The sequence below is a fragment of the Apium graveolens genome, chromosome 2, assembly GCF_009905375.1.
Source record: "Apium graveolens cultivar Ventura chromosome 2, ASM990537v1, whole genome shotgun sequence".
In the NCBI taxonomy this organism is placed as follows: domain Eukaryota; kingdom Viridiplantae; phylum Streptophyta; class Magnoliopsida; order Apiales; family Apiaceae; genus Apium; species Apium graveolens.
In genome coordinates this window covers 253906312-253933056 of record NC_133648.1, presented here as the reverse complement: position 1 = coordinate 253933056, position 26745 = coordinate 253906312, and the positions used below count along the sequence as shown (strand labels likewise).

The 26745-nt window shown below is 37.3% G+C and overlaps 3 non-coding genes across 3 annotated transcripts; all 3 read right to left on the bottom strand.

Annotated features, from left to right (window-relative positions):
• Positions 1–203: 203 nt before the first annotated feature.
• LOC141710141 (small nucleolar RNA R71) lies at positions 204–310 on the bottom strand. Its single transcript, XR_012570676.1, has one exon. It is a non-coding gene; the product is annotated as a small nucleolar RNA R71 (small nucleolar RNA).
• Positions 311–13557: 13247 nt separating this feature from the next.
• LOC141710055 (small nucleolar RNA R71) lies at positions 13558–13664 on the bottom strand. The gene has a single exon (XR_012570596.1). It is a non-coding gene; the product is annotated as a small nucleolar RNA R71 (small nucleolar RNA).
• Positions 13665–26348: 12684 nt separating this feature from the next.
• On the bottom strand, positions 26349–26455 carry LOC141709942 (small nucleolar RNA R71). The gene has a single exon (XR_012570493.1). It is a non-coding gene; the product is annotated as a small nucleolar RNA R71 (small nucleolar RNA).
• Between the last annotated feature and the right edge of the window lie 290 nt (positions 26456–26745).

Sequence of the window (26745 nt, the reverse complement as noted above, 5' to 3'; positions counted from 1 at the left end):
ACATAAGGGATTTCATAGAGATCTGCAACATCTTCAGGTGCAATGGTGTGTCTGAGGATGCGGTGAAACTGAGACTGTTTCCATCCTCTATGAGGGACAAGGCTAAGAGCTGGTTACACTCTCTACCAGCTGGTTCTATCACTACTTGGGAGGATCTTGCTCAGAAGTTTCTTACTAAATTCTTCGCTATGGCGAAGACAGTTGCACTCAGGAATGCTCTTACTCAATTTGTGCAGCAATCGGGAGAAACTCTATGTGAAGCTTTGGAGCACTACAAGGAGATGCTTAGGAAGTGTCTTCATCATGGCATGCCTGATTGGATGATCATCAATTGTTTTTACAATGGTTTGGGAGCACAATCAAGACCCATGCTCGATACAGCATCAGGTGGAGCATTATGGGAAAAGAGCTATGAGGAAGCTTATGATCTAATTGAATTGATGGCTACTAATGAATATCAGTATCCAACCCAGAGTTTGCCACGGGGCATGGTAGCAGGAGTTCTTGAAGTGGATACAGCTATGGCTATCACTGCTCAACTAAAGGTGTTGTCTATGAAGATTGATTCTCTGGCTAACTATGGTTTTAATCAGATAACCAGTGTTTGTGAGCTGTGTGCAGGTTCAGATGCGACGGAGAGCTCAGTTTGTGAGCAACTTTCAGAGGTTGCAGCAGCCAGTTCCTGCCACTTAACATCCTGACAATTGGAATCATCCTAACTTCAGTTGAAGCAACAATCAGAATGCAATGCAATAGCCGTTCCAGTAGTTTGGAAACAAGCAATTCAATCCTCCTGGTTTTCAGCAGCAATATGTACCAAGACAACAACTCCAACTTCAACAACTAACTCATGGAGGTGCAGGTCAATCTTTGAATGAAAAATCTGAATTGGAGGAGTTGCGGCTTATGTGCAAAAACCAGGCTCTTATATGCCAAAGCCATGTTGTTTCTATCAAGAATCTAGAGAAATAAATAGGGTAAATTGCTAACGCCTTATTAAATCGACCATCAGGAACACTTCCTAGTGATACAAAAGCCAATCTAGGAAAGAGGCAAGTTAACGAAAAGGTGAACACCATCACCTTGAGGTCTGGAAAGGTCGCAAGCCCCCAAATTTAGCAAGATAAAGAGTCTAAAAATTCTGTCGAATGCAGGTGCATCTGCACCTTTGCCAAATCCAGAAGATGAGATTGTAGCTAAAAAAGTGGTGTAAAAGGATGCCGAGGTGGAACCGAAGAAGAAAGTTGTTGAAAGCAATCCTCCTGAGGGTAATACAGGGGACAAATAGGTCTACTCACCTCCACCATATCCTAAAAGGCTTCAAAAGCATAAGTTCGACAAGCAATTTGCCAAGTTTTTGGAAGTTTTCAAGAAGCTACATATCAACATACCTTTTGCTAAAGCTCTAGAATAGATGTCGAGCTATGCTAAGTTCATGAAGGGTATTCTATCTTGGAAGCTAAAACTTGAGGAGTTGGAAACCGTTGCTCTAACGGAAGAGTGCAGTGATGTACTGCAACAAAAACTACCTCCTAAGCTTAAAGATCTAGTAAGCTTCACAATACCTTGCACCATTGGCAATCTGTCATTCCATAAGTGTTTGTGTGACTTGGGAGCTAGCATCAATTTGATGCCCTTGTTAGTTTTCAAGAAACTTGGACTACATGATCCAAAACCTGTGAACATGTCTTTGCAGTTGGCTGATCTTTCCATCACTTATCCATGAGGATTAGTGGAGGATATCTTGGTTAAGGTGAATAAGCTTATCTTCCCTGCTGATTTTGTCAACTTTAAAGAGGATAAGAAGATTCCCATTATCTTGGGAAGACCATACTTGGCTACAGGCCGAACTATGATTGATGTGCAAAAGGAGAGCTTACGATGAAGGTTAAAGATCAGAAGGTCACTTTTAATGTGTTCAAGGAAATAAAGTTACCCACAGATAAAGAGTAGTGCTTTAAAATAGAGCGGGTCGACTCTGTCGTGAATTCAGAGCTTGAGCAATTGCCAAAGTCAGATACTTTAGAGAGATCCTTAATAGGGGAATTAGTTATTGAAGATGAAGGAGCAGAGAAACTGCAGGTTTTGAATGCACCTCTGTGAAAGAGGAAGTTGGATATGTCATTCGATTCTTTTGGGTTAGCAGAGCTGAAAATTTCTCAGGAGTGTCTCAATCCATCTATTGAAGAAGCTCCCACACTTGGGCTCAAACCACGGCCAGATCATTTGAGTTATGCATTTTTAGGTGCACCCCCTGATAAAGGGTTGGAATATATCTATGATAATCTAAAGGGTGACCGACTGGTTCCTTCCGTGCTTACAGATGGTCCCTTTCGTGCACCAAAGACAATTGATAGGTTTCGTCTTGGGGATGCGCAGTATAGAAGGTTGATTCGGCATTTTGAGGCCATGCATGACATCCACCGATGTTTTGCTGAAGATTTGACACACGCTCTCGGTACTGTTATCCGAGACACTAGTGTCAAGGTTCATTGGCCACCTGATCCTCCATCCGAAAAGGGTGATCCTCCAGCTAACTAGGTTTGCCTGAATTCCTTATTATTACCTTCAATGAGGACTTGAAAATTTTAAGTTTGGAGGTGACAATGTAAGTATTAGTTTGTGTGTGTTCATATAGATTCATACAGATTCATGATGCATGTTTAGTTGTACTTCATTCATATTTTTGCATGATTGTTCATAGAGGACATATTTCTTTGTATGTTTATGTGAGTTCATTTAGTTGCATTTGCATGCATTTAACATGATCCCTTAGTTTGAGATATTTCCGATTGATAAGTTGATGTTAATTTGAGTGTGGTGATGATGAATAAAGGGTGGTTTAAGTCTAGTGAATTATTTTGCATGCCAGGAAAAAAAATTCACAAGTCTTGTAGATTGCTTTTGAGCTAGATCATGATCATACTTGTTTATTTGTTGAGATTTAATCACTTGTTTATATCTAGAATTTGTGATATTCCCGTAATGACGAAGTAATACTGAATTTCATTTTGGAGAAAAACTTGGATTTCATTGCTAGTGTGAATAAGGCTAGGCGTCAAATGGCTAGTAGCCGACTCATATTTTTATGAGTAGTCTAGGGTTGAATGAGATGGAGCGAAACGCACTCGTTTAGAAATTATGAAAAAGGCAAAATAGAAAAAAAGAAAAGAAAAAAGATGTGTTATGCATAATTGATCATGAGTGGGATCTTTAATACTCAAGTTATTAAGTTTTAGGGGACTTTGTGCCTAGTGACCTAAGGCTTTTATAGTCTGGGATCCACTAACCTAACGCTCGCTATATAGGTATTATTTCATAAGTCTTTTGTGGACCTCACTCATTGCACGATAAAATAAGCATGTATGTGTTTTATTATGTGTTATCAATAAAAGCATAAATCCTTGTGTAACTCCGATAAAATTGAAGTGTTGTCAGTTATTTTGAATTTGTCGTTTATTCTGTTCATAACCTTGTGATTATCTTGAAGAGAGGTGAGTTATGATTATTGATCTAGTTTCGAGAGTATATCTATTAAGAAATTCCACACACGCACGTTTCTGGCTTGTGAGTTGATTTGTGGGATTTGATTGAACTTTATGCGAAGAAATGCATTCTTTGAGATGTTGCTTATTGATTGGTTTAGTTATTCTGAGGGGATCATTGCATTCATGTTGGTTGCATTCATGCATTTTTATTTCTTGTTTTTATGTCTGTTTATGCTTGAGGACAAGCATCGATTCAAGTTTGGGGGTGTGATAAGTGAAATTTATATCCACTTAGAACGCTTAGTAAAGGATCGAATTGGTGTTTTGTACTCAAGTTGTTTGTATTTTTGATGTGTTTTTGTAGTGTTTTGCATTTTAGGGCACAATCGAAAGAAGGAATAGATCTTTTATTATTTTTATGCTAAAAGAGTGTTAGGATGGAGCCTCGAACAATTGCGCAAAAGAAACCAGCAAGTGAAGTCAAGAAACAGAAAAACCAGTTTTTCCGGAAGCTCAGGGCGGCCCAGGGCCGCCGCGCGGGATCTCAGGGCGGCCGCGCTAGGTCGATTTTTTAGAATCCTAATTCTAATAGAAGACTGATTTTTTGGGCTTATGCTCTAATTGGGCTGGTATTTAAAGACTCTTAAAAGACATTTTTGATATACGAGAGCAAGGAGAGAGCAGCAAGAAGACCTAATAGCACAATACAATGAAGAAGAAGAAGATCTAGTTTTACTTGTGATTCTTTGCTTAAGTCGTAATCTTGGATGCTTGTTTTCTTTGTTGTTTAAACCTAATACTCTTGTAGACCTGCTTTGTTATATTAATTCAGTTATTTCAGACCAAGTTTATCTTAGTTTATTTACTATGCTTTTATTATAACCCATGGTGACGATGAGTTCGGTTATGAACTAATCGTTATCGTGGGGTTTTAACGGATTTACTTAAGGATTTATATAGTTAATTTGTTTCGATACCTTAGTGTGCGGTGATTGTATCATATCCTAGTATTGATTGTGCTTATTCATCTTATGTGCGTCGCGAACATATAAGATAGCGTGTTAATCTCTATTGAAGTGAAAGTGAATATAAAGGTTTAGAACTTTCCATGCTAGCATAGGTTCATGTAGTTGTTATGCATGATTCGTAGGTAATTTTAATCATCTTACTTGACCTATGTAATCACGATAGATAACTTGTGCATTAAACCTTTATGTTGTCAAATTCTATAGACATATAGGGTCTCAACATAATTGGTGTCTTTTCAGCTTTTATCTCTTTTGTGGATGTCTGGTAGTAGGGTATTCGTGCAATGAAAGTTGGCGTTTACTAGTTTCATGTTATCTGATTAGTTGTCATCACCATTGCATGCTAAGGTTAAGAACAATGACTTTGAATGAAGTATTTAATAAAATTAGAATCCCATTTTTGTCTCATATAGTTAATTCATTCACTTTTAATCTCTTAGTTATTGCATGTTAGTTTAATTATAGTTATAAACATCTCAACTTGTTATTGTTTTAGCATTGAGCGATAGCCATTCCATTGTTGCATAGGTGCATAATCGAAAGTAAAATAAAAAGAGTCTCTGTGGGTATGGATCTGATTTGTTTCTTATACTACTTGCGAATGCGGATACTTGCGTATAATTTTAGCGCCTAGTTTCGTCCAAACACTATTTCTCCTTTGGAATCGGACTGCAGCTTGACCAAGTCATGTGGTTCCTTTGGTCATTGCCGTCGTGTTTCTTGATGTCTAAGTCACCTACTTAACTCCCCCGTCTAGACTCGTCGCCTGCATTGCTACTCGTTGATCCCTTCATCCTATCCCGTCATGTCCAAAAATTATGATATAAAAATAGCCCCGGATTTTGTTGATTAAATACTTTAATTAACAAAATCTTCAATCATATCTTTGATCTGTTGCATGTGTAGATATGTATCATATAACGTGTATAATCGAATCATTTAACTTCTCTTGATAAACGTGTGAACATCTTTATGATATATAAGCATAGGTTGTTCACTTATCAAGAAATCCTTCCCAAGACTTATCAATAACTCCCTCTATTCCCTATATACACTCCTTAAGTCTCTCTGTATTTCATTATTCACCTCGCCTCTCTGATTCTCTTTCCAACCTCCTCAGAAAGTCAAACCTCCCTACTCTTCCAAACGATGGCCAAGAAATCCACCCGTAGTTCCGAGAGTCACAACAATGAATCCCCCAAGACATCGAATGAAAACCCTGACTGGATCATGACCAATCTCCTTGATGCTCGTGATAGTCAGCCCAGCCTTATAAAACCCGATCTATTTGAAGAGATGAAGTTGTTTTTTCATACCAATGCCCATGTCATCGTTCCTGATTCAACTGTTCAGGTTGATTCATTAAAAAAGGGTTGGGTATGTTTCTACTTTTACCCCTTTGATGTTGGACTCACTTTTCCTTTTTCCAAATTTATCGTTGGTGTGTCGAGTACCCTGAAAGTGTCCCCCGAACAACTTATGCCCTTTGCATGGAGGGTTCTGGAATACCGTTACACTATTGAAGAGAAACATGGGTTGGACGTTGATGTCAAGGTTGTGAAGCACTCCTACAGTCTTAAGAAGTTCATTAATTGTAGAATCGGTTTTACAAACAAGGACACCGAGGACCCCTTAATTCTCAACAATGGCATAGTTAATGATAGGAACTGGAAGAAGGATTATGTCTTTGCTGAGAAGAAGACATTGGGTGAAGACGTCGATTACCTGTTTGAGCGCTGGAATAACACAAGTATGCCTCATGGCGTTTTCTTTTATGTAATCTTTTTTTTGCATTATGTTAATTATCACTTTGCACATGTTATACTTGATCGACTCATACCTTTCTGTATTGTCATGTCATTATCCCTTCATAATTTTGTGATTCGATGTACTTCCTTGTAAATATAGTTTATTGTAAATTAATGTTCATATATCGTTATCTCCCGTAGACTGTGATTTTGAGTTTGATGAGAGTGATGAGGCAACAAGGGTCATTGTTGATAAAATTCGGGCTTTGCCGGTTTCTGAGAGACTATGGCCTAACTGCCTTGGTCGCCCTATACGAAATGATGGGAAGGTTAATGTAGATGAGTTTGTTGCTAACATGAAGAAATCAAAACTGAAGAGTGAAACCGGTGCTTCAAAAAGAACTAGATCCTAGACTGTTGCCACAGGACTAGGGGTAAGTTGATTATTTCTGCTGCTATCAAACCATCTCAGTCAATTTAAAGCATGTGTTCCAAGACTCTAAAGAGCCCCAAAAGTGATCGGAACGATATAGGTCGGGAAGTAATTCACTTTCAAGATGCCTTGGTGGTGAAATGGTAGACACGCGAGACTCAAAATCTCGTGCTCAACGGCATAAAGATGAGTTTAAGATGAATGTATGCCAAAGGTATATGTCGTATCCTTTCCTTCATGATATATCTCTTTTTGGCTTTATTTATTTAGATTTTTACATTTCCTGGATCCACCGAAACTGGATCTTCCAAAGCCCCTATATTGTCAAGTCATTTGTTAAGCCCTATTGTTGGCCCCTTGACTAAGAAAGTGTTGAGCGGCATTTATGATAATTTATAACGCTCCATAAAGCTCTGAATTGGTGTATTTGTACTCAAGTTATTGGTGTTTTAATGTGTTTTCTAGTGCTTTTGCATTTCAGGCATTAATCCGGAATTCAGGTGAATCAGCATTGATTTGATGCTAATATGGTGTTAGGATGGTGTCCAAGGAATAAAGGCTCGTGAAGACCACTTCATTGCAGCAAGAAAAGAAGGCAATTTCAGTTTTTCCAGAAGACCGGCGCGCCCGGGCTGTGCTAGCGCACGGCCGTGCCAGAGAAGTCGAATGTCAGCGCGCCCGCGCAGCCGCGCCGCGCTGGTGAAGCGCGCGGCCGTGCCAGGACAGAATTCCAGATTCCTGTTTCAATTAGAAGACTGTTATTCTGGGCTTTTTTATTAATTGGGTTGCTATTTAAAGACAACAAAAGATGTTTTTCATAACGGAGCTTAAGGAGAAGACGATAAGTAGACCTATAGCACAATTCAACGAAGGCGAAGAAGATCTAGTTTATTGTTGCAAATCTTTCTTCCAAGTTGTAATCTTGGATGCTCATTTCTTGTTTTATTGAACCTAATACTCTGGATTACGTAATTTGTTTATTATTTGTTTTATAAGGACTACGTTTATTATACCATGCTTTCATCGGAACACTACTAGAAAAACGTCAATAGACATCGGCTAAAAATCGATGTCTATGAATGCAAAAATCTGATGTCTTCGTGGGTGATGTTAAAGACCCCCCATTTAACATCGGTTTTAAACTGATGTTAAATACAGCTTATAACATCAGTTCTTTGTTTAAAACCGATTTCTATATCTTGATATTAAATTTCTCATGCATATCTAATCTTCATATATCATCATAATATGGTATTTTTATCAATTTAAATATATGTGAGCTAAGCAAAATCTTTCAATTTAACCAATAAACTGTTGTTACTAGTACCAGTAACAACAGTTTTCATCAAAAACCGATGTTAACAATACCTTTGACATCGGTTCTTAATTGGTAACCGATGTCTATTTGTAACAAACTGATGTCTATAATACTTAATAACATCAGTTTTTTGTTTTAAGAATTTTTTTGCTGTAGTATTTAACATCGGTTTTTACTGATTTCAATGGTCCACTAGAACTGATATATTAAGTTTTGACAAATATCATTTTCCATTGTAATGATGTTTGTACCTGTTTTATTAATACAGATTTTAAAAATATAGATTCCAAAAACCAATGAACTACCAAAACCAATTGCTGCATAATATCAGTTATCTATAAATCTAACAACCAATATTCAAACATCTGGTACAACAGATTCATCTAATCCAAATATCAAGTACTACACATATCCCTCCATATATTCTACTATTGTCTATACAAATAATTTTACTTGGTACCGACAATAGCATGTAAAATATCATTTGAGGAACGCCATTATTCTTCTGCATCTTCCCACTCCTTAGTAAAGCTCCTGTAGCTTCTGGTCCCGTACGATGATAATAAGTTTTTGATAGACCTGAGAGGATTAATTTTGTTGTAGAATACTTCAAGCTATTAAAACAGCTGTAACAAATAACTATCCTAAAACAACATAAACAAAGAAAAATACCAAAAAAGCATGACATTCACCTGCCACTTTACTCTCTCAAGACTAGTTGCTAGTTGACGCCTATGATTGTTTACCGACACAAGTAGCCTATGGGCAGGATTACGGGTTTCTTGAGCACGACTTTGCTCGAGCAATAAAACTCAAAACACTGATTCCATCCTATAACAAAAATCTACCACTTTAAGTCATAACATAAGCAACAACTTAAACATCTTCTCTTATAATGTATAAGATATCACTCATACTCAATATACAGAGCAAATAAATCAAAAATAAGTTTTAAAATTACCATTTCAAGGACTTCTATTATATTGTATGCCCTGTCAGAGATCACAATAAGATCTTCAACAACCGGGACTGCCACTTCTTCATACTTGCAGGCAAGAAGAAGAGCTGTAATCCCAACCAGTTGGAGCTTTTTCCGAACCAGGTTGAATGGCCAAAAACCTGTCAATCAGATTCACTATAAGATACAGGGTCTCCTGCATCGGCATAAATTTATAGGGTCTCCTGAATCAGATAGGATACGGGTCGAGATTTAGTATCATGCAATTGTAAAGAATGAAAGGTACAAGGTTTTAGCATCTGTAAGTGAATGTTCAACAAGTTTAGATCAAATGATGCATTAATAAGAGCCGAAAGACAATTACAATTTACACATTTAAGTGTTGAAACAAGCTTAGAGCTAATTTTACCTTTCCCTGCTTTAGAACCAGCTGAAAATATGGATGCCAAAGCAAATGGAATGCTATAGGTCACCTGTATCGAATAATTAAGAAACCAGAATATGGTTGTTAGCATATGTATAAAAGGAATTCCCAGTACTGCGAAAATAGCAAGAGCACCAGCCCTGACTTCAAGAGACGGTGTTAGAGCATCCCCATCAGGACCAAATTGGCGCTGGGAAGCAGCAACTTTGCTCACAATATAGTTTAAAATACTGATGCAAAATGAAAGTAAATTATAATAGAATTTTGTATAGCTTCTAATAGGAACCAGCAGCATACCCGAGGATATTACCAACAGCCATAAAAAATGAAAAGAATGTGTTGGACCTACTCATGAGATTTGTATCTCTGGCACATAAGTCTGCAAGAAAGGCCGGCCATGGACCCTGCAACATGTTGTTAGCAACATCCAGTACCCAAAACCTGACGACAAACACTCAATGGCACGTGGCTTCAACTTACTTGTCAGGTCATCACCAGCTGCATATCCAATATCGGCTGCAAAACCAATCAATACAATAGCAATGGCAACACAACACGCACCAAATAATATATTATTTCAACTCAATTTGTCAACACTGAGGAAACCCAGACAGACAGCTTATTCACATATAATATACTATTTCAAAGGCATGAATACTGAATACTTTGTTGAGTGCTGATGTGAGAAAATCAACTAAATCTGGACATTTACCAATTCTTTTATAAACATGCACTAGGCTGCAAGTGCCCCCAATAAAAAAATTATTGACTACTTGGCTTTACCAAGGAGAAGCTATTTTACATAACGTTTGTTGCTAGCATATGGTCCAAAATAATTACACGAGACTCATTAGTAAATTATTAACAAAAAACTTGAACCGGTCCAATATTAACAAAGATATATTTTCCCCCTGACGATATTTTTTGCTTTACTTATCCCCGAGGAAACAGAACAAAGATAATTATATGATTGAAAGCCAACAAAATGATTGCTAAAAACGAGGAGCATATTTCTGAAATTAAGGCTTGTTATATTATTTCTTCACCACCCAAACAAAGTAATTAAAGAGACTGATAATAAGCCTATTGCAGAAATGTAACGCAAAAACTTACACAACCAATTGTTATTTACCATAAAAGTTTGTTGGATACTACTGGTACTACGTTTATTTTCAGATGGTAACACAACAATTGTAAGTTCCTAAGATGCCTAGAGACTTCATCAATGAGAATTTTATACTAACTTTTCGCCATCAATTATATTCAGTAACCATTACACATTAAATTGGCTCAATAAAAAGCCTCACTGCATCTCCTAGAGAAATCTACAGCCCTCTCAACTTCTTCGTCAATGACATTCTTGTAGCCTCTCTTGAACTAATGATGCCTCTTGTGAAAAATTAAGACATATAAACACTTCAAGGTGACAAAAATTACAATATGCTTAAATTACTTTACCCAGCTTCTACTCAATAAATATTAGTAAAAGGTGACCTGAATCTTACATTACTCACCAGCTTACCTTTGCGTTTTCCCGACTAGCTTTGAAACTGAATAACTACGAAGCCTGGATGCTTTACTATTAGTCTTAGCGTCAATGATGGTTTCTGTGGGAGTGCCTTTATCAGAGCAAAGAGACGACTTGTCACTCTTATCCTTGGAATCATTGGTAAATCAATCCACGGGCCTGATATCACCATTCCATGATCCTGCGACAACAAAGTTCATGATAATGAGGTCATTATTATATAAAATTGTAGACTCTGACATATCTTAATCAAATAAAGCAACACAGATGTTTAACATACATTTTAACTTAAACAAAGCAAAAAAATTAAGATCAACACAGGCATAAATAAAGCCTTAACAAAGCCTCGTATACTCGGAATATATATAATTACACATAAACACATCATATGTAACACCCACATAAACAAAGTCTCAACTAATTAACAAGCTCCATTTGAATAATTAATCAACTTCATTAACTATTTATAACTAATTAAAATCAAATCATTGACTAATTAAAAAATTCGGGTTTCTAAATAAAACTCCCAATTTGAAACTTGGTGTTTAAAACTTACCAATTCAAGCTCTGGCCACTTTCAACTTGTACTTATAGTTCTGACTTCTTTAAGCCTCTTCTTCTGAACTTTTAAACCTCTGTCTTTTAAACTTGTTTTTGACTTTTTCAACCTCCGAAGAAAAGAGAGCAGTGTTGGGGAGAATTGGTTTTGGGAGGAGTATTAGATCAAGAGAGAAAGGAGAGAGTCGAGTTCTTCGGTCGATAGAATTGAGTGAAGAGAGCTGAGTTCATCGGTCAAGAGAGTAGAGAGAGAAGAGAGAGAGAGAGAGAGAGAGGATGATGAGTGTTTTTTATTTTTGTTTTATGTTTTTAGATAAGGGTGGGGAGATTTGGATACTTAAAAAATTTGAAGTAAAAATTGGGGAAATTTTTAAGAGGGAATGAAATATTTGGCTAAGGGGGGAAATAGAAGAGGCGCGCTGAATCATTTTTTAAAACAGACTTACAACATCGGTTGGGCTAAAAAGTTGATGTCTATATTAACAAAAGACATTGGTTGATTAAAAATGATGACTAAAAAACCTTTTACATCGGCTCCAGGAGCAACCGATGTCTAAGAGGTGATGTCTATTCTACTTTTTCTAGTAGTGGAACCTATGTTGATGATGAGTCCGATTATGGGATAATCTTTATCGTGGGGTTCTAGCGGATTTATTTATGGATTTCTTTAGTTAATTTGTTTCAATGCCTTAGTGTGTGGTGATTGTATGATAACCTAGTTTTGGTTGTGCTTATTCGTCTTGTGAGCGTCGCGAATTTATAAGATAGCGTGTTAATCTTTAATGAAGCGAAAGTGAATTTAATGGTTTAGAACTTTCCATGCTAGCATAGGTTCATGTATTTGATATGCATGATGCGTAGGTAATTTTAACCATCTTACTTGCCCTATCTAATCACGATAGATAACTTGTGCATTAAACCATTATATTGTCAAATTCTATAGACATATACGGTCTCAATATAATTGGTGTCTATTCAGCTTCCATCTCTTTTGTAGATGTGTGGTAGTATGGTATTCGTACAACGGAAGTTGGCGTTTATCAGTTTCGTATTATCTGATTAGTTTCATCACCATTACATGTTAAGGTAAGAAAGAAAAGGCTATTGAATGAAATATTTAATGAAGTTAGAATCCCATGTTTGTATTATATATTATTCAATTCTCTTTAATCTCTTGGTTAATGTTCTCTAGTATAATTCTCAATAGTCAATCGTAGTATAATCAAAACCCAAATTGTTATCCGTCTTAGCATTGAATAATAGCCATATCATTATTGCATACCTGCATAAATCACATAGTTAACCTAGACCAGTCTATGAAGGAATGAACTAGAAATAATTCTATATTACTTGCGATCGCGTATACTTGCATGAATTATTAGCGCGTGTTTAGCGACTAACAAGTTTTTGTCGCCGCTGCCGGGGACTTGGTTTTAAATTTTAGTTTATATATTTGTCATCATCGATCGTTAAAGTTCATTGACTCTGACATTGTTACTTACCTACTCTTTTTCTTGTCGTGTTTCAGGTACTTTAGCGAGCGTGTATGCATACGCGTTCGCGGGCTCGTAAAACAACTCTGGATCAAGCCGAGGTGGAAGCTGTAGTGATTCGAAGGGAAGTTTTTGAGGACGAAAAGAAAGTAGAAGAAGAAGAGAAAGTCGAGGATCCAGCTTTAGTAGTGATGGGAGATCAAGAAGAAATTCCTAAAGCTTTGATGGACTATTCTCAGCCTAAGATTAATGATATTCAGTCGAGCATCATCAGACCATCCATCTCAGCTAACATTTTTCTGTTCAAGTCGAGCACGATTCAGATGATACAGAATTCAGTTCAGTTTGGGGGTTCTCCTACAGAAGACCCCAACATGCACATCAGGGATTTCATCGAGATCTGTGACACTTTCAAGTTCAATGGGGTGACTGAAGATGCTATCAAGTTGCGACTCTTCCCCTTCTCTCCGAGGGATAAAGCAAAGTGCTGGTTACATTCTCTACCACCAGGGTCTATCACCAAATGGGAGGATCTTGCTCAAAAGTTTCTCACTAAATTCTTTCCTATGGCGAAGACTTCCACAATCAGGAATGCTCTTACTCAGTTTGCACAGCAAACTAGAAAATCTCTGTGTGAGGCTTGGGATCGATATAAGGAGATGCTAAGGAAGTGTCCACACCATGGCATGCTAATTGGATGATGATAAACTGGTTCTATAATGGTTTGGGCACATAGTCTAGACCTATGCTCGATGCAGCATCTGGTGGAGCCTTATGGGCCAAAAGCTATAATGAAGCTTATGAGTTGATTGAGCTCATGGCAGCTAATGAATACCAGAATCCTATGCAAAGAATCTTTCAAGGCAAGGTAGCCAGAATTTTGGAAGTAGATACAACTACTACTATAGCTGCTCAACTTCAAGCTTTGACGATGAAAGTGGACTCCTTGGCTAATTATAGAGTTCATCAAATCACTAGTGTTTTTGAAAATTGTGTGGGGGCACTCGAAACTGAGCAGTGTGCTATTTCTAGCGAATCAGCAAATTTGTGAGAAACTTCAGAGATCACAGCAGCAAGCTCCAGCCACTTATCATCCCAATAACCGTAATCATCCTAACTTCAGCTGGAGCAACAATCAGAATACGGCGCAACAACCTTATCAGCCATACACAGCAAAGCAGTATAACCATCCTGGTTTTTAACAACCGTAATATGCCCCTAAGAAACAAATTCAACTTTAGCAGTTACCGCAAGCTAATGAAAAATCTGAATTGGAGGAGTTGAGGCTCATGTGCAAGAGCCAAGTTGTTTCTATCAAGACCTTGGAGAATCATATTGGGCAGATTGCTAATGCATTACTGAATTGTCAACGTGGCATGCTTTTAAGTGATACTGAAGTGCCATGAATGAAGGAAGTTAATGAGCATGTTAAGGCAATTACATTGAGGTCTGGTAAGGTTGTAAATCCTGAAAAAGCTAAGACTCCGTAATCTGAAGTTGAGGCTAAAGAAGAAGAAGTGCAGAAGGAAGCAGAAGTGGAACCAAGGAAGACTACTGTTGAGCACTCTCTTCCTGAGGGTAATATAAGGGAGAAACAGATCTATCCTCCACCTCCTTTTCCTAAGAGGTTGCGGAAGAAAAAGCTGGATAAGCAGTTTGAGAAGATTCTGGAGGTGTTCAAGAAACTTCACATCAATATACCTTTCGCTAAGCTCTTGAACAAATGCCTAGTTATGCGAAGTTTATGAAAGGTATTTTCTCTCGATAGGTGAAACTTGATAACTTAGAGACCGTTGCTCTCACGGAGGAATGCAGTGTTATGCTGCAAAAGAAGTTGCCTCCGAAGCTTAAAGATCCTGAAAGCTTCATTATTCCCTGCACCATTGGAAATGTGTCATTTGACAAATGCTTATATGACTTGGGAGCTAGCATCAATCTGATGCCTTTGTCAATCTTCAAGAAGTTGGACTTGCCGGATCCAAAGCCTACTTATATGACTTTGCAGTTGGCCGATCATTCTATTACTTATCCACGAGGCGTTGTTGAGGATGTTTTGGTCAAGGTGGATAAACTCATCTTTCCTGCTGATTTTATAATTCTTGATTTCGAGGAGGATAAGAAGATTCCCATAATCCTGGGAAGACCTTTCTTGGCGACTGGCCGAACCTTGATTGATGAGTAGAAAAGCGAGTTCACCATGCGAGTGTTGGATCATGATGTAACTTTTAATGTGTTTAATATGATGCAATTCCTACAGAAAATGAGGAGTTCTTAAAGGTAGAGTTGGTTGATTATGTGGTTACTTCAGAAGTTGATCAATTGCTAAGGTCTGATGCCTTAGAAAAGGTCTTGTTAGGGAATTCCGATAGTGAAGATGATGACGGGGATGGGCAGTTACAATTCCTGAATGCTTCTCCCTGGAAGAGGAAGATAGATATGCCTTTTGAATCTCTTGGAATGGAGGAGCTGAACAAATCACCTAAGCGCCTCAAGCCATCTATTGATTAAGCTCCTACTCTTGAGCTTAAGCCTTTACCTGAACATTTGAGGTGTGCATTTTTAGGTGATGCATCTACTTTGCCTGTTATTATTGCATCTGACCTTTCAGGTAGTGACGAGGAAAAACTATTGAGAATTCTGAGAATTCAAATCGGCAATTGGATGGACGATAGCAGATATCAAGGGAATCATCCCTTCTTATTGTATGCACAAAATTCTGCTAAAGGAAGGAAGCAAGCCTACTATTGAACAACAGAGAAGGCTAAATCCGATCATGAAAGAGGTTGTGAAGAAAGAAATCCTCAAGTGGCTAGATGCAGGGATCATTTATCCTATTTCTGACAGTTCATGGGTGAGCCCAGTTCAGTGTGTGCCAAAGAAAGGTGGTATCACAGTGGTAGAAAATGAGAAGAATGAGCTTATTCCCACACGAACAGTCACGGGGTGGAGAGTTTGCATGGATTATAGGAAGCTGAACAAGGCCACAAGGAAGGATCACTTTCCTCTTCCTTTCATTGATCAAATGCTTGATAGATTGGCCAGGCATGAGTACTACTATCTTCTGGATGGCTATTCGGGCTATAATCAAATTTGCATTGCTTCAGAAGATCAAGAGAAGACTATTGTCACTTGTCCATTTGGTATTTTTGCCTTTGTAAGGGTTTCTTTTTGTTTATGTGGAGCCCCGACCACATTTCAGAGATGCATGATGGCTATCTTCTCTGACATGATTGGTCAGAATGTGGAGGTGTTCATGGACGATTTCTTTGTGTTTGGAGATTCATTTGATGAGTGCTTGCAGAATCTAGGTGACGTTCTCAAGAGGTGTGTTGAGACCAATCTGGTTCTCAATTGGGAGAAATGTCACTTTATGGTGCGACATGGCATTATTCTTGGGCACAAGGTCTCTAGTAAGGGTCTTGAGGTGGACAAAGCCAAAGTGGGGATCATCAAAAATCTTCCCCCACCAATTTCTGTTAAGGAGTTCACAGTTTTTTTGGTCATGCAGGCTTCTATAGGCGGTTCATCAAGGACTTCTCTAAAATTTCTAAACCTTTATGCAATCTTCTGGAGAGAGATGTTTTGTTCAAGTTTGATGACGAGTGCCTAGCTACTTTTGAGTTCTTAAAAAAAAGTTTAATCACGGCACCTGTCATAACTGCACCTGATTGGTCTGAACCGTTTGAAATGATGTGCGATGTAAGTGACTATGCAGTTGGAGCAGTTCTTGGGCAGAGAAAGAACAACATATTTCATATGGTCTACTATGCTAGTAAGACCCTAAATGGTGCTCAACTGAATTATACTACTACGGAGAAAAAACTTTTGTCTATTGTCTACGGTTTTGAGAAATTTCGATCTTATCTGCTTGGGACGAAGGTGACAGTTTTCACTGATCACGCTGCAATTTGATATCTCGTCTCGAAGAAGGACTCGAAATCTAGATTGATTAGATGGGTTCTTTTGCTTCAGGAATTTGAGTTAGAGATCAAGGACAGAAAAGGTACTGAGAATCAAGTCACTGATCATCTCTCTGGTTTAGAGGATCCAAGTGCAACTTCAGTGGATAAGAAATTAATAAATAAGTCTTTTCCCGATGAGCAGCTGTTTGGAGTGCAAAAGGAAGAACCGTGGTTTGCAGACATTGTGAACTACCTTGTGAGTAATATCATGCCTTCCGACTTGTCGTACGCTCAAAGGAAGAAGTTTCTGCATGAAGTGAAGTGGTATATATGGGATGAGCCATTTCTTTTTCGACAAGGAGCTGACTAAATCATCAGGAGATGTATTCCTTACAGCGAAAAGAGGGGATCTTGCGAGATTGACACTCAATGGCTTATGGAGGACATTATGGTCGAGAAAAGACAGCAGGTCGTATTCTTCAAGTAGGTTTCTTTTGGCCGACTTTGTCTAAATATGATCATCAGTTTATTTTAAAATGTGATCGATGTCAACGTGTATGTAATATGTCTAAGAGGGATGAGATGCCTCTTAATGTGCTTCTCGAGGTTGAAGTCTTCGATGAATGGGGAATTGACTTAATGGGGACATTTGTCTCATCTTGTAACAATCGATATATCTTGTTGGCGGTCGATTATGTTTCGAAATGGGTTGAAGTCAAGACATTTCCAACAAATGATGCGTAGGTAGTGCTTAATTTTCTTCATAAGAAGATATTCACAAGATTTGGAACTCCAAGAGTCATAATCAGTGATGAGGGGTCGCATTTTTACAATCGCAAGTTCACTGCCATGATGCAAAGGTATAATGTGAATCATCACATTGCTACCGCTTATCATCCTCAGACCAATGGTCAAGCTGAGGTATCTAATAGAGAGAACAAGCGCATTTCAGAGAAAGTTGAGTGTCTATCGAGAAAAGATTGGTCTTTGAAGCTTGATGAAGCTATTTAGGCATATAGAACAGTATACAAGACTCCATTGTGAATGTCGCTATTTCAGTTGGTTTATGGTAAGGGGTGTCATTTGCCGGTGGAGCTCGAGCATAAAGCGTATTATGCTTTGAAGAAGTTGAATCTTGATTTGGATGCAGATGGAAAGAAGAGGATGCTTCAATTGAATGAACTCAATGAGTTTCGACTTCAAGCATATGAAAACAACAAAATGTATAAGGAGAAAGTCAAGAGGTGGCATGATGGGGTTCTAGTGCTGAAATCATTTATGCTAGGAGATCTCAGTTGTGTGAAGAGGCTGGTCAATCGCAGCAGGAGCAGATGTTGGAGTTGGTATGAGCATGGCATAGTATAGGCGTCTAGCGAGGAGGATGGATGCGATGGATGACATCCATAGTCGGTTTGCTCGTGATCTCACCCAGGCATTTGGGACTGCTTTCAGGGCCACAGGTGTTGATATCCAGTGGCCAGTATTTGGTGAGGACTCTGTGTATCCACCTCTAGACACGCCTGACACTCCACCCGTTGGGGGTGAGGATCCTGATTCCGAGTAGGTATGCCTGATTCCTTACTATTACCTTCACTGAGAGAAGTGAAAATTTTATGTTTGAGGGTAGTAGTTGAAGGAATATATTTTATGTGAGTCGCATATAGTTTGCATATTCATGATAGTTTAGTGCATATAGTTGCATATTTGTCGTGTAGTAGTTTTTTTATTTGTATAGTTTTTTATGATAGTTTGTTTATATAGTTTCATGCATTTCCATAATAACATGATCCCTTACATGATTTTTCCGATTAATTTGTAATATTGATGCTAGTGTAGTGATGTCGTATTTAGTGATGTTAAGTCTTATCGAATTGATTTGCATGCTAGAGACAATTATATTTCACTAAGTCTTATAGGTTGCTTGAGGGCTAGATCATGGTCATGGTTTATTTGTTTGTTGAGGTTTAATCGCTTTTATATTTAGAATTTAGGATATTCTCTTAATAATAAATTAACATGGATATTTAAAAATTAGAGGAAATTGGATTTTATTGCTAGTTGTTATGGCTAGGTCACCTAGGCTAGGTGTCAAATGGCTAGTAGCCAGCTCATTTTATATGAGTAGTCTAGGGTTGAGCGAGATGGAGCGAAACCCTCTCGTTCAGAAACTTGTGAAAAAGGAGAAAAAGAAAAAGAAAAAAAGAGAAAAGGAAAAAAAAGTGTTATGTATAATTGATCACGAGTGGGCTCTTTAGTACTCGAGTTATTAAGTTCTTAGGGGACTTTGTGCCTAGTGACCTAAGACTTTTATAGTCTGGGATCCGCTAACCTAACGCTCGCTACATGGGTACTATTGTATAAGTCTTTTATGGACCTCACTCATTGCACGGTCAAAGAAGCATATTTGTGTTATTTATGTGTTATGAATAAAAGCATAAATCCATATAAAACTCCAATATAAGAATGGAAGTGTTATAAGTTATTTTGAGTCTATTTTTTATTTTATTTATAACCTTGTGATTGCTTTGATGAGTAGTGAGTCTTGATTATTGATCTAGTTACGATGGTATATCTGTAAGCATTTGTACACACGCACGTCTCTGGTTTGTAAGTTGATTTGTGGGGTTTGATTGATCTTTATGCGAATAACTGTATTTGTTGAGATGTTGCTTGTTGATTGGTTTAGTTATTCTATGGGGATCGTTGAATTCATATAGTTGCATTCATGCATTTTTGTTGCTTGTTCTTTGAGTCTGTTTATGCTTGACGAAAAGTATCAATTCAAGTTTGGGAGTATGTTGAGTGGCATTTATGACACTTTATAACACTTCATAAAGCTCTGAATTGGTGTATTTGTACTCAAATTGTTGGTTGTTTAATGTGTTTTCTAGTGTTTTTGCATTTCAGGCATTAATCCGGAATTCAGGTGAATTAGCATTGATTTGAAGCTAATATGGTTAGGATGGTGTCAAAGGAATAAAGGCTCGTGAATACCACTTCATTGCAGTAAGAAAAGAAGGCAATTTCAGTTTTTCCAGAAGACTGCCGCGCCCACGTTGTGCTAGTGCGCGGCCGCGCCAGAGAAGTAGAATGTCAGCGCGCCTGCGCTGGTGAAGCGCGCGCCCACGCCAGGTCGGAATTCCAGTTTCCTCTTTCAATTAGAAGACTGTTATTCTGGGCTTTTGGATTAATTGGGTTTCTATTTAAAGACAACAAAAAGACGTTTTTCATAACGGAGCATAAGGAGAAGATGACAAGAAGTCCTATAGCACAATTCAACAAAGGCGAAGAAGATCTAGTTTATTCTTGTGAATCTTTGTTCTAAGTTGTAATCTTGGATGCTCGTTTCTTGTTTTGTTGAAACTAATACTCTGGATTACGTACTTTGTTTATTATTTATTTTATAAAGACTATGTTTATTATACCATGCTTTCATCGGAACCCACGTTGATGATGAGTCCGATTATGGGCTAATCGTTATCGTGGGGTTCTAGCGGATTTATTTATGGGTTTCTTTAGTTAATTTTTTCCGATGCCTTAGTGTGTGGTGATTGTATAATAACCTAGTATTGATTGTGCTTATTCGTCTTGTGAGCGTCACGAACTTATAAGATAACGTGTTAATCTTTAGTGAGGCAAAAGTGAATTTAAGGATTTAGAACTTGCCATGCTAGCATAGGTTCATGTATTTGATATGAATGATGCGTAGGTAATTTTAACCATCTTATTTGCCCTATGTAATCGTGATAGATAACTTGTGCATTAATCCGTTATGTTGTCAAATTCTATAGACATATAGGGTCTCAATAATATTGGTATCTATTCAGCTTCTATCTCTTTTGTGGATGTCTGGTAGTATGGTATTCGTACAACGAAAGTTGGCATTTATCAGTTTCGTGTTATCTGATTTATGTCATCATCATTACATGCTAAGGTTAAGAACCAAAAGGCTATTGAATGAAGTATTTAATGAAGTTAAAATCCCATGTTTGTGTTATATCTTATTCAATTCTCTTTAAACTCTTAGTTAATGTTCTCTAGTCTAATTCTCAATAGTTAATCGTAGTATAATCAAAACCCAAATTGTTATTGATCTTAGCATTGAATAATAGACATATCATTGTTGTTTAAGTACATAAATCACATAGTTAACCTAAACCAGTCTCTGTGGGAACGAACTAGAAATAATTCTATATTGTTTACGATCGCGTATACTTGCGTGAATTATTAGCGTGTGTTTAGCGACTAACAGAAAGTTAGAGTTAACTTCTCTGTGACCACAATTGGTTCCGACATTCCCTTGCCACTCTTGACGCAGAGATATGATGTTCATGCAAGTCCTACCACTTTTGCCCATATGCTTGACGACATAATACTTCCACAATTAATGAAGGAGCTTTCTGCCAAAGAACTTGAAGACATTTTTGACAATGTTGCCGGTTACTCTTTCCATGTGAGTTTTGCTCTTCTTTTTATAAAAATTTCCTTCACCTTTGTATTTTATGCAGAACTGTTGTTATTTCTCTTCAATGTGTATTTTTGTTTTTAACATGTAGGCACTCCAAAGCATTTTGGTTGCCCGTGAGGTTTAAAACCATAAGATGTAGATGGCTAAAGAACTCGAGGCAGAGCACAAAACATGTGTCAAGAAGTTGGTAGTTGCAGAGGGTCTTGCCAGAGACTGGCTATCTGCTATGAATGACCTTCAGAAGGAATTTGATGAATTCACCACTAAGGTATAATCTATCGAGCATGACATGCATTTCGAAAGCCGAGATAGTTGTCCAACAATAAATCATGAGGATTAGGGTTGACACCATGCTGGAGCATCATAGGGGAGAGTGGAAGTCCTGGGACGTGCTAGAAATCGTCAAGATTGTTTGATGCCCCAAATGATGATGTGGAGATGAAATTGTTACGAATTCGAGCATAAAAACACAACGGAAAAAAATAAAAATTTTGAATCCTTATCGCAGGATTTATGTATAATGAACGGATAATTATGAAGAATAGATGTTTACCTTAATAAAGCCTTCCTTCTGAATATGATGAATGTTTTGATCTTGATGAACCAACACAGCAACCCTCCTTTCGAAGATCTGCTCTCCAAGGTATCCACATGAACGTCCGATCATCCAACAATCACCGGAGCCGCTACTAGCCGATTTGGTTGCCTCATTCTCTCTATCTCTCTCTAGCCTCTCTAATATGTAGAGATGCTAGGGTTTTTCTCTAAAAACGTGATTAACTTCTTAACCCTAAAAATGTACATCTTAATGTATATTGGCAATAATTTTATTTTCTAATAATAAAATTATAAACAATGAGAGGCATCTAGTAATACATCATTGACCCCCAAGTAATAATAATTGGTGATTCAGTTAAACCTTTCGTGAATAATGTATAATGTAATATAATCCCTTTAGCCTTATATTATAGATCAAACTCGAGGCATACATTATGCCATCCTCCGTTAATGTTTAATCCTTCTTTCCTTGATCAATGAGTAAACTATTAAACAAATCAGTATTGGAGTACGACCATGCATTTTATAGTCTTACTCAATCAAGAGGCCAATAATATCACTCCTTTAATAAAGGAAAGCTAAATCCCATCCAGATCATTCATATTTCTCATACGATTCATAATATACCCAATGTCTACTTTTATTATTACCCGGTCAAGGATAACTTTCAATTGTATCAAAGTATATTAATTCTAGTATAAAAATATAATGATTTCAGGTCAAAGGACCAATACATCATTTTCACTGTGAGATTAACTTATGACACTTTAAACATGTAGTATCTCACAACGGGTCAATCCAGCACCATGTATTTAATACATGTGCATGTGTTTTGACTTTAGTATCACCATACCTATAATCAATGAGATGTGATCATCAGTCAACAAACATACTAGTCTCAATGAATTTATTATCGTCCCTTAATAATACTTGACTAGGGACCTTTAGGAATATCAATACTATTCTCATAATCTCATTTCTAAGTCATGTACTTAGAGATATAGATTTACATATCATATTCCAAAGACATTTATTAATCTAACATTTTATCACAGAAAATAAAGATATAATAAATTACTAAAGAATAATCCATAGAATCATAATTAATAATCCAAATGTTTCATAATATAAACATAATAGTGTTGTCTCCAGGGCACAAACACTAACAGAAATCTCCCAAAGATGAAAGTCCCGACGAGAAGTAATCAAATATCGATACTTTATTTCTGTCATGAACTTGTTTTTATATCTCATACTTTGTTTTGGTTTTGCTATAATAGATCCCTATTTCGTTTTTAAAGCGGGGGATCATGGTTTTCCTTATGCCGGTTTTCTTTGTGGACCTTTGATGCAATGTTAAGTTTGTTGCTTTTGAATCATATTTATGTCATTATTGTATTTCACATTTCTACTTGTGTTTTATTTTTCGGTTCATTCTACCACGTTGAATGTAGTTGTCGTCATCGTAATATGTCACATACTTTGATAGTATTTTGTAGACATTCGTTGTATATGTTGGGTGCTATGTAATTGTTCACTTGTGAGGTAAAATTATTCTAGATAACTCTAGGAGACAAAAATGTCCAGATAAGATGTTTTGTCTAAGTAAAAATATTAATTACGTGATTATGTAAAACAAAGTTTTTCTTTTATCGTCATCATGTATTTTTACACGTCAATTTTTACTTTAAATGTAATAGTAGTCGTCAATGTATTTCATTTGATTCGTCAACATACGTCGGTGCATGCACTCAAAGAGTGGTTAAAAGGCCTTTTTCCCTCTTGAAACTCACCGAATTTTATGTCAACTAGGTAGAGTAACGTGAATATGTATATGTGTTACTTGTCTTTGTAATAGATTTAATAGAACTTTCATGTCAACTGCATTCGTTAAATGCTTATAGCATTTTTGTTTGAAGCAGTACAATCGTAGTTGGGTGATCATCCCTTATGTTCACAATTCGTATATTTGTTTAGCATATATTAGTGTATACTAATATCATGGAGATAATTCTTACAAAGTGGACTTGCGTAAATAAATCTGGTAAGCAAGCATAATTGGTAATAATTTATTTGCATAACAATGTAATTCATGATATAAATCACAAGGCGTTGAGAACATAAACATGGAATCAAGCTTCCTCAAATAAAATGTCATAAGTAAAACGTCACATAAAACATAAGCAAACAGAGACAATCAACTATGTCCTAGAGACTTATTTATCAAGGGTTCCGAAGAACTGAATTTTAAAAGATAGGTCAGGAAACTTTACACGTGATAAAGCTTCAAGTGCAAGGCATTCCAGCTTCTCGGTACTTGGGTGCTGATGAGTGGCATTTTATACCACTTAGAACGTCTTATAATGGCTTGAATTGATGTCTTGAAATCAAGTATTTTGTGTATTTGATGCATTTTTAGTGTTTTTGCATTTTAGGATATGACTTGCGTAATTAGGGAGATTTCATCAAAATAAGCCTAGGGAAGTACTTGGAATCAGTTGCGGGAAGTTGTGCGAAGAAATCAGCAAAATCAAGACCAGAAATTAGAATTTTCCAGAAGCGGTCCAGGCGCCCGCCTGGGATGTGGGGCGACTGCCTGGAGGTGCAGGTGCCCGCCTGAGAGCTGGGGCGGCCGCCTGGGGTCGGAATAATTAATTCTGGATTTTCTAATTAGACTTCTAGTGGGCTTCTGACGGCGCTGTTTCTTGTGGATTCTTATATAAGAAATCTTGGGAGACGTTTCACAATAACAAGCAACAAATAACAAGTATCAATCAAGCAAGGAGCAAGGAGAGAAGATTAAGAAGACCGTTTTAGCACACCACAACGAAGAAGAGGAAGCATACATTATCTTGTGATTCTTTTATTCGTTGTAATAGTGGATGCTAGTTTTCTTTACTTTGAACCTTAATACTCTTGTGACGTACTCTAGTTTTAATAAGTATTTTTATTAGTTTATATTTTCGTGTTATTATCATGTTTTCATATGAACTCATGGTGACGATGAGTTCTATCATGGGCTAATCGTGATCATGGGGTCGTAGCAGATTTACTATGGATTTCTTTGGTTAATTGTTTAATACCTTGGTATGTGATGATTGTATGATATCTAGCATAGGTTGTGCTTATTTATCTTATGTGTGTCGCGAACATATAAGATATCATGTTAATCTCTTGTGAAGCAACAGTGAATCTTGAGATTTAGAACTTTCCATGCTAGCATAGGTTCATGTATTGTATGTATGATTAGTGGGTAACTCTAACCATTTTACTTGCCCTGTGTAATCATAATGAATAACTTGCGCTTAAATTGTTATATTGTCAAATTATGTAGACATATAGGGTCTCAATATAATTGATGCCTATTCAACTTTTATCTTAATTATGGATGCTTGGTAGAATGGTACTTGTGCAACAAAAGTTGGCTTTTATCAGTTTCGTGTTGTTCGATTAAAGTCATCACTGTTACATGCTAAGGGTAATAACAATGACTATTGAAGGAAGTAGTAATGAAGTTATGATCTCATGTATGTTTAATATTATTAATTCAAGTATTAATTAAGTGTTTTATTCTCGTAGTTAATCGTAGTTATTAATTAGTTAATCAACCTTAAGTGTTATTGTCTTGACATTGAGAAGTAATCATACATTAGTGAGTAAGTGTTAATTGAACATAATTAGTCTGAGTCTCTGTGGGAACGAACTAGAAATTATTCTATATTACTTGCGAACGCGTATACATACTTGCGTGAATTATTAGATCATGCTTTGTGCCTAACAAGTTTTTGGCGCCGCTGCCGGGGACTCGGTGTTAAGTTGTTTAATTTATGTACTTGCCATCAGTGGTCATTAGGACTCATTGATTAAGACTTGTTACTTATTGTTTCCGATTGTATTTCAGGTACTCTAGTGAGCGTTTATGTAAACACGTTCTCGCACTCACAAGAGGACTCTAGATACAGCTGAGGAGACGGACTCAGTTCTTGATATTCCGGAGAAGATAGATTTTGAAGATTCAGATAAAGAGAGTTAAAAGAAAGAACCAGTAATCATGGGTGATCGTATCGTTCCTACAGATCCAGCTCTTATGGACTTTTCTGGGCCTAAAATTGATGACATTCAGCCAAGCATCATTCATCCGGCTATTCAGGCCAACACTTTCGAAATCAAGTCGGGCAGTATTCAGAGGGTGCAGAATTCTGTTTCTTTCGGAGGTGCTGCGACTGAAGATCCCAACATGCATATCATGAATTTTGTCGAGATCTGTAGTACTTTCAAATATAATGGTATGACTGATGAGGCTATCAAGCTGAGGCTTTTCCCATTCTCTCTGAGGGATAAAGCTAAGGACTTGTTACATTTTTTACCAGTTGGGTCCATCACTACTTGGGAAGAACTTGCACAAAAGTTTCTGGTAAAGTTTTATCCAATGCCTAAGACTGCGGCTATGAGGAGTGCTCTTACTCAGTTTGCGCAGCAACCAACAGAATCTATGTGCGAAGCTTGGGAGCGCTATAAGGAGATGTTAAGAAAGTGTCCACATCATGGTATATCTGACTAGATGGTGATCACTGGGTTCTACAATGGTTTGGGGGCCCAATCTCGGCCCATGCTCGATGCAGCAGCTGGAGGCGCCTTGTGGGCCAAAAGCTATACTGAAGCCTATCATCTTATTGAAACTATGGCTGCAAATGAGCATCAAAACCCAACTCAAAGAATGATGCTTGGGAAGGTAGCAGGCATTCTAGAAGTTGATGCAGGTACAGCTATTGCAGCGCAGCTCCAAGCGCTGTCTATGAAGGTCGATTATTTAGCCAAATATAGAGTCAATCAGATAGCTA